General features: G+C 31.4%; 1 protein-coding gene and 1 long non-coding RNA gene across 2 annotated transcripts in view; one reads left to right on the plus strand and one right to left on the minus strand.

Moving 5' to 3' along the window:
- Positions 1-16,032, plus strand: part of LOC126885220 (MMS19 nucleotide excision repair protein homolog) — a 99,505-nt gene that overhangs the window by 52,900 nt on the left and 30,573 nt on the right. The window lies entirely within an intron of this gene.
- LOC126885223 (uncharacterized) lies at positions 235-4,817 on the minus strand. The gene is made up of 3 exons (XR_007698334.1): positions 4,711-4,817; positions 2,828-2,929; positions 235-328 (listed from the first exon to the last, which is right to left on the minus strand). It is a non-coding gene; the product is annotated as an uncharacterized LOC126885223 (long non-coding RNA).

The raw sequence follows: 16,032 nt of genomic DNA on the forward strand, positions 1-16,032 counted from the left end.
GCCCCACTATTTAAGTCGGGCACTTAGATTTTTTGATTTGAAATATAACTACTTATAACCTTATACATGTGCTGAAAATTTTTTTTTAATTCGAGAAAAAAAATACAGAACGATGTTTGTCGTTGTTCAAGGAGTATGTACACAAATTATCAGATCACAATTTTTCTAAAATTTTCCCACTTGTCGGAAAATTTTTTAAGAAAATTTTGGGTTCCGATCTGCGTCATACTCTTTTAAATGCTTTACTTAGTGTGTGTACCAATTTTCAGCTAAATCGATTCAAAAGTAACCGAGAAACACTGTTTTAAATTTTTTTTTTTGATAATACCTCCTCGTCGATAGCCTAAAGGAATTAAGTTTTCTGTTCGTTTGCCCCAACATTTTTGTCAGACAATTACATTTTTTGTTTAAGAATATAATTACTTGTAACCTACTACTTTTGTCGGAAAAATGGTTGTAAAAATAAGGGATGCACGAACCCAGCATAATTTGAAAGTATACTTTACTAATAAAAATAAATTTTTTGTCCGACTGTCGAGTTGCCCCAATATTTTTGTCCGACACTTTGATTTTTTGATTAAGAATATAATTACTTATAACCTACTAATGTTGTCGGAAAAATGGTTTTAAAGGTAAGGGTTTCACGAACCCAGAAAAGTTTAAAAGACAGTTTATTAATAAAAATTAAATTTTTTGTCCGACTTTGGATTTGACCCAATATTTTTGTCGGACACTAAGATTTTTTGATTTGGAATATAACTACTTATAACCTGATACTTGTATCGGAAATTTTTTTTTATTTCGAGAAAAAAAACTACAGAACGATGTTTGTCGTTGTTCAAGGAGTATGTACACAAATTATCAGATCACAATTTTTCTAAAATTTTCCCTCTTGTCGGAAAATTTTTTAAGAAAATTTTGAGTTCCGATCTACGTCATACCCTTTTAAATGCTTTACTTAGTGTGTGTACCAATTTTCAGCTAAATCGATTCAAAAGTAACCGAGAAACACTGTTTTAAAATTTTTTTTTGATAATACCTCCTCGTCGATAGCCTAAAAGAATTAAGTTTTCTGTTCGTTTGCCCCAACATTTTTGTCAGACAATTATATTTTTTGTTTAAGAATATAATTACTTGTAACCTACTACTTTTGTCGGAAAAATGGTTGTAAAGATAAGGGATGCACGAACCCAGAATAGTTTAAAAGTATAGTTTATTAATAAAAATTAAATTTTTTGTCCGACTTTGGATGTGCCCCACTATTTATGTCGGGCACTTAGATTTTTTATTTGAAATATAACTACTTATAACCTGATACATGTGCTGAAAATTTTTTTTAATTCGAGAAAAAAAATACAGAACGATGTTTGTCGTTTTTCAAGGAGTATGTACACAAATTATCAGATCACAATTTTTCTAAAATTTTCCCTCTTGTCGGAAAATTTTTTAAGAAAATTTTGGGTTCCGATCTGCGTCATACCCTTTTAAATGCTTTACTTAGTGTGTGTACCAATTTTCAGCTAAATCGATTCAAAAGTAACCGAGAAACACTGTTTTAAATTTTTTTTTTGATAATACCTCCTCGTCGATAGCCTAAAGGAATTAAGTTTTCTGTTCGTTTGCCCCAACATTTTTGTCAGACAATTACATTTTTTGTTTAAGAATATAATTACTTGTAACCTACTACCTTTGTCGGAAAAATGGTTGTAAAGATAAGGGATGCACGAACCCAGCATAATTTGAGAGTATACTTTACTAATAAAAATAAATTTTTTGTCCGACTGTCGAGTTGCCCCAATATTTTTGTCCGACACTTTGATTTTTTGATTAAGAATATAATTACTTATAACCTACTAATGTTGTCGTAAAAATGGTTTTAAAGGTAATGGTTGCACGAACCGAGAAAGGTTTAAAAGACAGTTTATTAATAAAAATTAAATTTTTTGTCCGACTTTGGATTTGACCCAATATTTTTGTCGGACACTTAGATTTTTGATTTGGAATATAACTACTTATAACCTGATACTTGTGTCGGAAATTTTTTTTATTTCGAGAAAAAAAACTACAGAACGATGTTTGTCGTTGTTCAAGGAGTATGTACGCAAATATCAGATCACAATTTTTCTAAAATTTTCCCTCTTGTCCGAAATTTTTTTGGGAAAATTTTGGGTACAGCGCTACGTCATACCCTTTTAAATGTTTTACTTAGTGTGTGTACCAATTTTCAGCTAAATCGATTCAAAAATAACCGAAAAAATCTGTTTTAAAATATTTTTGGATAATACCTCCTCGTCCATAGCCTAAAAGAATTAAGTTTCCTGTTCGTTTGCCCCAACATTTATGTCAGACAATTACATTTTTTGTTTAAGAGTATAATTACTTGTATCCTTCTACTTTTGTCGGAAAATGGTTGTAAAGATAAGGGATGCACGAACCCAGAATAGTTTAAAAGTATAGTTTATTAATAAAAATTAAATTTTTTGTCCGACTTTGGATGTGCCCCACTATTTATGTCAGGCACTTAGATTTTTTGATTTGGAATATAACTACTTATAACCTGATACATGTGCTGAAAATTTTTTTTTTTTAATTCGAGAAAAAAATACAGAACGATGTTTGTCGTTGTTCAAGGAGTATGTACACAAATTATCAGATCACAATTTTTCTAAAATTTTCCCTCTTGTCGGAAAATTTTTTAAGAAAATTTTTGGTTCCGATCTACGTCATACCCTTTTAAATGCTTTACTTAGTGTGTGTACCAATTTTCAGCTAAATCGATTCAAAAGTAACCGAGAAACTCTGTTTTAAAAATTTTTTTTGATAATACCTCCTCGTCGATAGCCTAAAAGAATTAAGTTTTCTGTTCGTTTGCCCCAACATTTTTGTCAGACAATTATATTTTTTGTTTAAGAATATAATTACTTGTAACCTACTACTTTTGTCGGAAAAATGGTTCTAAAGATAAGGGATGCACGAAGCCAGCATAATTTGAAAGTATACTTTACTAATAAAAATAAATTTTTTGTCCGACTGTCGAGTTGCCCCAATATTTTTGTCCGACACTTTGATTTTTTGATTAAGAATATAATTACTTATGACCTACTAATGTTGTCGGAAAAATGGTTTTAAAGGTAAGGGTTGCACGAACCCAGTAAGGTTTATAGACAGTTTATTAATAAAAATTAAATTTTTTGTCCGACTTTGGATTTGACCCAATATTTTTGTCGGACACTTAGATTTTTTGATATAGAATATAACTACTTATAACCTGATACTTGTGTCAGAAATTTTTTTTAATTGGGAAAAAAACTACAGAACGATGTTTGTCGTTGTTCAAGGAGTATGTAAGCAAATATCAGATCACAATTTTTCAAAAATTTTCCCTCTTGTCGGAAAATTTTTTAAGAAAATTTTGGGTACAGTTCTACGTCATACCCTTTTAAATGTTTTACTTAGTGTGTGCCAATTTTGAGCTAAATCGATTCAAAAATAACCGAGAAAACTCTTTTAAAATTTTTTAATATTACTTTCTCGTCGATAGCCTAAATGAATTAAGTTTTCTGTTCGTTTGCCCCAAGATTTTTGTCAAAAAATTACATTTTTTGTTTAAGAATATAATTACTTGTAACTTACTAGCTTTGTCGGAAAAATGGTTGTTAAGATAAGGGATACACGAACCAAGCATATTTTAAAAGTATAGTTTATCAATAAAAATTAAATTTTTTGTCTGACTTTGGATTTGCCCCAATATTTTTGTCGGACACTTAGATTTTTTGATTTGGAATATAACTACTTATAACCTGATACTTGTGTCGGAAATTTTTTTTATTTCGAGAAAAAAAACTACAGAACGATGTTTGTCGTTGTTCAAGGAGTATGTACGCAAATATCAGATCACAATTTTTCTAAAATTTTCCCTCTTGTCCGAAATTTTTTTGGGAAAATTTTGGGTACAGCGCTACGTCATACCCTTTTAAATGTTTTACTTAGTGTGTGTACCAATTTTCAGCTAAATCGATTCAAAAATAACCGAAAAAATCTGTTTTAAAATATTTTTGGATAATACCTCCTCGTCCATAGCCTAAAAGAATTAAGTTTCCTGTTCGTTTGCCCCAACATTTTTGTCAGACAATCACATTTTTTGTTTAAGAGTATAATTACTTGTATCCTACTACTTTTGTCGGAAAAATGGTTGTAAAGATAAGGGATGCACGAACCCAGAATAGTTTAAAAGTATAGTTTATTAATAAAAATTAAATTTTTTGTCCGACTTTGGATGTGCCCCACTATTTATGTCGGGCACTTAGATTTTTTGATTTGAAATATAACTACTTATAACCTGATACATGTGCTGAAAATTTTTTTTTAATTCGAGAAAAAAAATACAGAACGATGTTTGTCGTTGTTCAAGGAGTATGTACACAAATTATCAGATCACAATTTTTCTAAAATTTTCCCTCTTGTCGGAAAATTTTTTAAGAAAATTTTGGGTTCCGATCTGCGTCATATCCTTTTAAATGCTTTACTTAGTGTGTGTACCAATTTTCAGCTAAATCGATTCAAAAGTAACCGAGAAACACTGTTTTAAATTTTTTTTTTTGATAATACCTCCTCGTCGATAGCCTAAAGGAATTAAGTTTTCTGTTCGTTTGCCCCAACATTTTTGTCAGACAATTACATTTTTTGTTTAAGAATATAATTACTTGTAACCTACTACTTTTGTCGGAAAAATGGTTGTAAAGATAAGGGATGCACGAACCCAGCATAATTTGAAAGTATACTTTACTAATAAAAATAAATTTTTTGTCCGACTGTCGAGTTGCCCCAATATTTTTGTCCGACGCTTTGATTTTTTGATTAAGAATATAATTACTTATAACCTACTAATGCTGTCGGAAAAATGGTTGTAAATAAAAAAATTTCAGGAAATTGACATCTTCGGCGCGTCCGACTGCGCATATGCCCCGTGAAAATTGTCCGACAAGGTTACCACATTATTGTAAAAAGGTTTTATGATAGATACCGTTAAAATTATCGATGTGGTAATAAATTTATTATTTTCATAAATTTGACATATTTAGCGTGTCCGACGCGTCATATGCCCCAATATTTTTGTCCGACAAAATTGTTTTCGTTGTTTATATGATAAAATCCATTGATTAAAATAGAATGACCAATGTGGTAATAAATTTTTTTCTTGCATAAAATTGACAACTTCGTCACCGCTTGACAGACAAACGCCCCACTACCATAATGCGCCAAGCTCAAAATTTGTCCGACTCCATCCAAATAACAAGTACAAAAAGTTTCAACGGTGTGGTCATAAATAATAATTGTATATGCGGGCCCAAGGCCTATAAAAAGAAGAATGCCAAATTATGCCAGGACTTCCGCCTTATAAGTCTATTAAATAACATTCTAAAGCTTTTCTTGCGTATCATACAGAACAGAATATACAGTAGAGTCTCGGTTATCCGCCCTTCATTTATCCGCCGTTCCGTTTTATCCGCCGCTCCATTTAAGTAATAATTTTTTTTTCAAATTTATATAACTTTGAAAATATTAAAGAATGAGTAAAAATTTTTTAAGATGAGATAAAATAAGCCGAGCATTCCGAGCAACAAGAAGAAAGAGCTGTCGATATTATGCTGCTACAAGATGGCGAGTATTGGCAGCAACAAAACGAGATACATCAGCAAGGCAGATGAAAATCGCTAGTTTTTTTCGTTCATCCTAAATCATTCTATCTACAATGTCCAATGTCAGTCAAAATTAAACTGATTCTCTTCTTCTTCTTCTTGTGCCACTCCTATCGGAGACTGGAAATCATCAAGGGCTCAACTTGTGTTTCATTTAACGCTCCCTATTATCCGCCATTTTTGCTTATTCGCCCTTCCGTCGGCCTGTTTATGGCGGATAACCGAGATTCTACTGTATTATAAAAAATGTGATGAGGTCACCGGTCAAGAACAATTTGGCTTCAGGAAAGGTATGGGGACACGAAAAGCAATATTCTGTCTTCAAACTCTGGCACAAAGATAAGCAAGCAGACCTTTTTATCTGTTTCATAGATTTTGAAAAAGCGTTCGATAGGGTGACGCACAAGACCTTGATAGAAAGATTGAACAACATCGGAGTCGACAAAAGAGATTCTAAAATTATAGAGGCTATTTATTGGAATCAGGCAGCAATCGTAAAGACCAATGATAATACGTCAAGGCCAATTGAAAATTGAAATACATCGAGGTGTTAGACAGGGTTGTGTGCTATCACCCATACTTTTAACGTCTACTCTTAGGTAATATTTGCGAACTCTTTATCGCACTCTTCAGAAGGAATCAGGATAAACGGTCAGAGAGTAAATAACATCCGCTATGCAGATGACACAGTATTAATGACTGATTCGGACCATAGTCTGCAGATACTGGTGGATAGGGATACTGAGAGTTGTGAAAAAATGGGGATAAAGATCAATACTGCGAAAACCAAAGTTATAAAAATATCAAGGAACAAAAATTTACCTCTTCCAATAAATATGTGAAACACCAACAGCTTGAATACGTAAGCCAGTACAAATATCTTGGTTGCTGGTTCAACAATCAACTTGATTATAAACAAGAAGTCAAGAGCGAAAATACAGGTAGTCCGACAGGGGTTTATCAAAATGAAAAGCTTATTTTGTAACAGTAGCATTAATATCAGCCTTAGATGTCGTTTTCTGCATTACTATGTGTGGTCAATACTTTTGTATGGAACGGAGGCCTGGACACAACACAATACTGATGAACAAGTTGGACGCCTTTGAACTCTGGCTTTATAGAAGTGACTTGAAAATACCGTGGACAACCCACACCACCAACGAATATGTTCTGAGGAGAATAGATACAGGTAGGGAACTGCTAAAAATCATTAAAGTCAGAAAAGTTAGCTACCTGGGACACATAATGAGAAACGAAAAGTACCGCCTCACGCAACTGATCATCCAGGGTAAGATTGAAGGAAAACGGGGTCCCGGTAGGCGCCAGATTTCATGGCTTAGAAATATCAGAGACTGGACCGGCCTTGATTCAACATCTTTGTTTAGAGCCGCATTGGACAGAGACAGATTTGCCAGTGTAGTCGCTAATCTCCACTAAAGGAGAAAGCACCACAAGGAGAAGAACTTTCGCCTTGTCATGGTGATGACATGTAAGCAGTAAATTACAAAAAATGTGTTTTTGTGGTTTGACAGAAGTTTGAATTTTTAAATGTCAAAATGGTGCAGTGGTGCATCTCACTCGCACTCACATTGATAGCTACGTCAATACGCTCCTAGCGCTCATTGTTAATAATTAAAAATTACCGCTTAGTAATAAAATAATAACAAAAAGTTCTTCAGTATCTTGTAGGGGAGTCGCTAAAATTTTATTTGGTGACTTTCGGATTTTCTCGTGACTTTCGGTGACTTTCTCGTCACTTTCGGTGACTAATATAATTTTTAACTGAGTTATTAAGCCTTGAAAATGGTCATTTTCGTATTTTGAAATAAATATAACATTAAACAAGTATGAGGTCTTTTGACCTTGCTCCGAATGACCCAAATGATGTAAAGAAAATTGTCCTAAATGAATTTTTTTTGTGAGTTTGTTTAAAAAAATTGTTTAAACAATTTTTCTACCACAGTACCATCTGACACCCTGTGGATTCGTTATAAGGACCTCTTTTTGAGTAAGTTTGTGCAAAAAAATCGAACTGGAATAATTTACCTATCGGAGGCGACGATACAGCCTAGAATATAAATATCACAATTTGAACATAATTATTTCCAGTAACATTTAATTTCTAGGATGATGACGTCATCTACGTTTTTTTAAATGAGAATAGGGGTCATGTGATAACTCATTTTAAAGGTAATTCAATTTTCTAATCAGTAATATAAACATTAACATTATTATTTATACAGGGTGTCCAAAAAATATTTTTTTGAATTAAATTTTTTGACAAAAAGAAGAATGTGTGTAATTTATTTAACTCATAATACATTTTACTCCTATCAGAAAACCGGAAATAATGTGTATTTGACAAATAAAAATATTGTTTTTTGCTTAAATTCAGTATTAAAGCAGCCACCCACCTTCCTCTTGACAGTTTGAACATTTAATTTAAGCGAAAAGCAATGATTATTTTTCAAATAAACATTTTATGAGAGCAGTAAAATGTATTTTGAATTAAATAAATTACATACTTGCATTCTTCTTTTTATGTCAGTAAATTTAATCAAAAAAATAAAAAAATTTGGGCACCCTGTATAAAAAATTATGTTATTAGTTTTATTATTGAATAGAGAATTGAATTACCTTTCAAATGAGCTATCACAAAACCCCTATTCCCATTTAAAAAAATCATCGATGACGTCATCACGACCAGATGGGTGACGTCACTACTATGGTATATATGCCAAAAAGTCGTAATTTAAAAATAAAAATTGACCTGTTTCGGGATTTCTTTCTAAAATCGTCCATTCTCGAGAAAATGAATTTATTCCAACCTTTACGTGCTCACTGTATATTATGAAAGTCAGAAACTAAAAAAAATCAAAGATTAAAGCTACCTCTATAAGATCCTGAAGAAATTTTTGTCATTATTTCATTAATAAGATATTATTTCTAATTATCAACAATGAGCGCTAAGCGCGTATTGAGGCGGCCGTCAATGTGAGTGCGAGTGAGATTCACCGTTGGACGGCCCAAATGGTGCATCTCTTTAACACTCACCATTGACGGCCGCCTAATACGCACTTAGCGCTCATTGTTAATAATTAAAGATAAAGCTTAGTAATAAAATAGTGACAAAAATTTCTGCTGGATCTTGTACAGGGGGCTATAAACTTTGATTTGGTCACTTTCTGACTTTCATAATAATGGATTTTAACCGAGTTATTAAGCCTTGAAAATGGCTATTTTTGCATTTTTCAAATTTTAAATCGCGTATAACTCGACAACAATCAATTTTAGAGAAAAATCACAAAATACCTTTTTTTGCTCAGAATAACTCAAATGATCTAAAAAAAATTGTTCGAACTGAAAAAATTATTTTTGTGAATTTGTCTAAAAAAAATTGTTTAAACAATTTATCGATCAAGGTACTGCCTGGCACCCAGTAGATTTGTTATAAGGACCTCTTTTTGAGTAAGTTTGTGCAAAAAATTCGAATCGGAGTAATTTCACTAACGGGGACGACGATACAGCCTAGACTAATTTGAACATATTCAGTAACATTAATTTAATTTCTAGAATCGGCTGTTTGTGTGAATCAGAATCAACTTTTACTAAATGGCATTGGGAAGAGTATACTTTTCCTAGTTGGAGTCTACTTTTACTAGTAAATGTTGAATATAAATCTTCATTTTATATTTATAATCAACTTTTACTGAAACCAGCCGTTAGAGTCGACTCCAACTAGTTGGAGTCAACTCCAACTGGATAATCAACTTGAACTGTAACATATATAATAATATAACAAGATTATTTTTATTCAATAAATTACTTACATGAAACATAAATCAAAACAATATACAACTGATGTAACAGTTTTTAGATTGGTGTATCAACAGCATTCTAAGCCAAGAATTTTTTAGTAGAACATTCATTTTTATAAGCACTTTTAAACTACAAAACAAAATTACGATTTTCTCAATTTTTTTTAATAGATTACCCTATATTTTATTTTTTTGAAATATTGTATTTATGATATCCTTTTATTTTTATATAGCATCTCCTATACCTAAACTTATTAGTTTCTGAGATATTTTTAGTTTTCTTCATTTGCCGGGAATACATTCAATTCTTATAAATATAAATAACTTAACAAATAAGTATTAATAAAATATTTTCATTCAATAAATAACTAACAAAAAAATAATAAACCACAACAAAATTTAATGAATGTACCAATTAATGTGATGTTAAGGATATAAGTCTAAAGTAAATGTTGAAAATGACCACTTTCAACGTATATGCAATTTTGTAACCGATATTCAAATGACCGAGCCACATTTCTAACATTTTTGTAAGTCAATGTTATTAAAAGCTTCTTTTATTCTATTTTTCATATCATCAAGCGTTGTTGGATGCTTCTGGTATACAAGGTTTTTTATATAGTCTCACTTGAAAAAAATCAATTTGGGAAGAACTGGAGCACCGTCGTATAAAAACCTCAACCGTCAAAAAATGTGGACCAATCACATAATCTCTAACAATATCACCTTAAACATTTATATATCGCCTAGTTTGAGTGTTAACAAAGTAGGGATTTCTTGATGCATATTAATGAAATTTAATATGAAAATTATATCATTAATAACTGCGGGTCACAATCTGCAATTAGGAATGTGTTACTAAAAACTTCTTGGCTTAGAATGCTGTTGATAAAATAATCTAAAAACTATTAAATTAGTTGTATATTGTTTTGATTTATGTTTTGTGTGAGGTGTTGATTAAATAAAAATAATCTTGTAATTTTATTATACACAAGATACCTATATTTTTTTTGTAGGAATTGTATGATTCTTGTATATTAGGGAAATGTGATAATTGCTTAATATCACATTTATTGATACATTCATTGCATATTGCTATGGTTTATATTTTGTGTTAGTTATTTATTGAACAAAAATAATTTTGTTTAATTATTATCATTCAATACCAACTTATTTCTACTAGAAAAATTGAATGTACTCCTGAAAGTTGAAGAAAACTAAAAATATCTCCGAAAGTAATAAGTTTAGATATAGGGAATGCTATATAAAAATGAAAGAGTATAATAAATACAATATTTTTGAAAAATAAAATATAGGGTGGTCCATTTAAAAAAATAGAGAAAATCGTAATTTGGTTTTGTAGTTCACCCTGTATACAAACATTCGTCAATGATTTCAATTGGACTTAATTTAAAAACTACAGTATATTGTTTATCTTACAACATAAAACAAATTATTGTCTATCAATTACTTTTTTATATACAGGGTGTTAATGTCATAGGGATTTCGAAATAAAAATGGTCATAACTTGTTAAATCCTCTGTATAGTAATGCAAAACCCTATATTATGTGAACAAGAAATATGAGGGGAATATAAATATGAAAAAATATATAGGGTGTCCCATTTAAAAAATTATATGTTTGATATACCACGCTGTTATTGATCACCCTGTAGAAATGGACATATTTTCCAAGCGTGGAGAATATCATTGTCTACATTTTTTCTAAATAACTTTTTTCGATATTCGATACCGTAATGGAATTATCGACCGATCCCCCACTAAAAACTCACCCTGTATGTATCTATAAAAATAATATTGTAGTAGTTATGTTATGAAATAAGAAATTTATGACTATGAATCTGTAATCAATCACAAACAAGTCTGGCTAATTGGCTCTGCGAAAGACATTTTTCAGAAAAGAAAAGACATTTTTAATCCTGTTTTTCAAGCAATAAATTGAAATATAAATATACAATACTTACAATAATATTAATTGCAATAAAAACTTAGACACCAAAATTTAATAAAAGTCTTAAGTATATTTTAATAGGTGCCGAAATCAATGAGGGTTTGTAGCGTAATAGTGTATTTCAAAGGCTAACCGATTTCGGCACTCTGGTGCCGTAGTATAGGAGCATTTGTAAATATGCAGGCGGGGGGCCCCGACGTGAGGAGGGGCCCCTTAAAGCCTTCAAGCTTAATACTTTTAGTTTCTTTAAATTGGGGACCAAAACATATTTTCCTAATAAGCATCAAAATAGGTAATTTGGAAGAAAGTAATTGACAATTGCGTTTCGTGGACATGTTGGTAGTTTAGATGAAAGTGAATCCCAAAAAGGTAATTTTTTTGTCGTAGGTCCTTTTACAAGCTAAATATGATCCTGTTTTAGCTAAATTAATCGATAAAAACAATAACTTAAACAAATTACTTGAGCCCCAAATATAAAACGTAGTTATAAATTTGCTGGCTCAAGAAACTGAAAACAAATTGATTAATTTAATTAAAAAAAGTTGTTTTTATTCAGTAATTCTTAATACCACTCAATACTCAAGATATTTCAAAACACGATCAGCTTAGTTTTATTTTCCGGTATGTAAAAATAACTTGCGATGAAAATAATTTATCTTCCAAAGCAGAAGTTGTTGAAAGTTTTTTGGGAATTATTCGCATATTAGACCAAAGTGCAGAAGGTCCTGTAAATGAAATTTTAAAATTTATACAATCAAAGCACCTTTCAGTAGGTACACAACTGCGGAGGAAAGGGGCATGATGGGGCAAGCGTTATTAGTGCGAAAAATAACTTGCGATGAAAATAATTTATCTTCCAAAGCAGAAGTTGTTGAAAGTTTTTTGGGAATTATTCGCATATTAGACCAAAGTGCAGAAGGTCCTGTAAATGAAATTTTAAAATTTATACAATCAAAGCACCTTTCAGTGGGTACACAACTGCGGAGGAAAGGGGCATGATGGGGCAAGCGTTATTAATGGTGTATATTCAGGCGTACAAAGGCGCATAACTGACATTGAAAAACCAATTTCCTATGTTCATGTACATCCCATAATCTGAACCTAATGTTGAATGATGCCGTTGCTGGTGTATAGAAGTTGTTTTTTTACGACATAATTAAGATATAATATGTTTTTTTTTTTTAGTGTAAGTATTAAAAGATGGGATGTTCTATGTACTATTATCACTTTGGATTCATCGCGTTTGCCAACACTTAAAAAGGTTATATGAAACCCGGTGATCATCCAGACATGATGCTGTTAGGGCTTCGCGTCGAGCTTTCCGACAAGTAATGAAATTTTTAACGAAAATTTCATTGCTCTCAAAAAACTATGAAAAATTAGAAGCTAATGCATTATTAGAGCATATGAATAATTTTTAATTTGCCGTTAACATTACTATTCAATCTAAAATACTTAACTTTATTCGACTAACATCAAAACTTTTGCAATCTGAAAGGGCAGAGTTAACGGTCCTTCAACTTTTTGAAAAAACTCGTGATAATCTTCGAGAGCTCAGAAATTCGTTATCTGAAATTTTAGCAGAAGCAGCAACAATAGAAGAATAGTGGGGATTATACCGAAATTTAAAAATATGCGGAAAAAACGTATAAAAAAATTTACGATGAGCTCAGCTGCGACTAAAAAATAACTTGTTCCAAAAAAAGTTTTGAAGCTAATGCTTTCAATGTAAATTTAGATATAATATTGCAACAACTTCTTACTAATAGGTTTAGGTTTATCGGATTAAGAGACATGAAGGTGTAGTAGGTTTTCATGTTTATTCCCAAAAAATCTATTAAGTAACACGAACCGATGCAGAGTTATTAAATAAAGGCCAACTATTGCCATTTACACATATTTTAGTCAATGTTTATAATACGGGGGCCCACATAAATTGTCAGCGGGGGAGCCACCAATCTTCAGCTACGCCACTGGTCACGTAACTTGGTGAATGTTCAGAATATGATGACATAACTAAAGAGTAGGTTTAAAATTGAACTTTATTAAAAACATAATTAATGATAAACTGGCAAACTTAGTGCCTAGCGAAGGCATAAGAATAGCTCAAACGTAAACAGATATTAAAGAAATATACAGTAAGCGGCAAAATAAACGGTACTGAAATGAATATTGAAATGTTTATGATTATTTATATATCTAGTATACATGATATAACATTGCAAACATTATTCACGACGACGCACAGTGGTTCCAAATGCTAAAAACGTGGTTATGAGGCGAAAAAAAAGTCCCTATGTAGGGATTTTCATGTTTACAGTTGTTTTCTCATACTATCGTAGAGTTGTAATACGCAGGTATAAGGATCAGACTGGATGTATTCTGGTTCATAGCTCAGGAACAAGTGAGCCATGTCCGAGGTTATTTTGGTCGACAGAGAAAGCGAAAAAAACGCCTATATTGAAAATGCTGTAAAAAGTTTTGTAGTTTATCAATTTTATCACTGTAAAGCGGATTCTTCTTTTTTAAGCATGTAGTAATGTAAGATGTAAATCAACTTAAGATTCAGTAACAATAAGGGCTGGTTGTTTGAACGCTAATTAAGAAGTTGATTATAATCAATAAGTTTATTGTAATCAATTTTCTTGATGTAAATCAAATCGAGACATCAAAAATACATGTAAAATACGAATCATTCATTGATTGTAGGTAAAGCAGTAATTAAAATATAGCCGCAGCTGTTAAATTATTAAAAATTGCTTATTATTATTATTGATTTGTAAGTGAAAACAAGAAATTAACACCAGAAAGAGTTTAATTATGGTCTCTTTTAGATTAAAGCCAAAATAATAAAATAAATCAGTCAACAATGTCAATATAACCTCAAAATGTGACATCTTTCAGAAGTACGCTTAATCAAATATAATTGTAATTAAATATTTGATGATGATCAGTGGATTCCATTTTTGATTAGCGTTCGAACAACTGGCCCTTAATGTCTTAAATTTGTTAATGCATAAATAGTGAAAATATACTTGAAATGATCAAAATTTTGTAAAGATACATTCAAAAAGTACAAAATTCTGCATAATTCTGCCACTAATGTTTATTAATCTTAAAATATATAGTAATAATATACAAAATCACTTCGGTTTAGCTGCCCATAACTGCCTATGCATTGCTGGCAGTTGTTTGAATAAAAAGTGGGAAATGACGCATATTACATGATTCTGGCACAGTGGCGGATCGTGGTAATTTAAAAAGGGTGTTCAGTTAAAGAATGTAATTATAGAAACGGTGAATAAAAGCCGCGGGCAATTGCGGCACATGTGAAAAAATATTGTGGAAAAAAAAACCAGCGGGACCTAAACGGATTAGTGAAACTATTACTTTCCTGCTTCTCATCAAATTAAATATTTACTTATTGCATAGGCGTTCGTTAACAAATTATCAATATTGAGTGCTTCGCCTGTTTACTTAAATGTTGTGGAATATTAATCATTTTTTTTATTTATGTATGGTAGGTAGGTATACACAAAATCTTTAACTAATTTCGATTAAATAATGCATTCATTTCCACACCACCATTGAGGTAAAATGCAAGGCGCGTTTTTTTCCTATACCCAGAATCTAGTAATTGGCGAACATCAATATTGCCAATATCTGAGAGTTGAAATTCATTTTTTAAATGAATTTGGGAAGATCCGTGTTTTTCAAATTTTGTTGATAAATGAGATAAATCCCGAACGCCCGTTTTTGTCCACTGTGAAGAAATAGTTTCATTCTTTGAAAATACTAAACATGGAAAACAAAACAAAGAATGTAGTTTATCACACCCGCACAACCACGAAGTTTTTTTATATTGTTCAACTTTGAAGCAACGTTTAAACTTTTTGTTTTTTTATAGCACATTCTTGTATCTGCGGCCGAGGAGGATCATTCTTTTTTATAAGAAGTCGATTTTCAAAACTATTTGCATTTTCTTTTATAAATCCCACTCAATAAGGTTCCATCATAAAACTATTAATATTGTATTTAAGATTTAACCGTATTTAACTAAATCCCACAACAGAAAATTCCAAACTATGAACCGAAACGCTCCACTAGTCTCTGGGTGCACTGCACAAATCCTCACTGTGTTATATAGGCGAAATGCTTTTTCACCGATTTTAAGATTTCTCTTTTTAACAACAGGGGTAGGTTAGGACTGGCTGGTTCAATTTGAATTCTGCACCAGAGCATAGTATCTGTACTTGCCACGTGCATCCAGCGGCGTAGAGCAAGTAAATATGAATAATAAAGAAAGTTATATTTTAATGATTCTATGAGATTAAAAAAATATTTTAATATTATAATATTTATGAGATTTAAAAAACTGTATTTTAATGAACTTTTATTGGGTGTTCACTGCACAAGTGAACCAATGGAGAAACCGCCCCTGTTCTGGCGATTGTTGAGTATGTATGGGCGGTTGTACATAAGTAATAGGTTCTGAATATTGTACTTCATAATGAAAATGTATTGGTAATTAGCAATTTCAAAAG

This window comes from Diabrotica virgifera, chromosome 5 (assembly GCF_917563875.1).
Source record: "Diabrotica virgifera virgifera chromosome 5, PGI_DIABVI_V3a".
Taxonomy (NCBI): Eukaryota; Metazoa; Arthropoda; class Insecta; order Coleoptera; family Chrysomelidae; genus Diabrotica; species Diabrotica virgifera.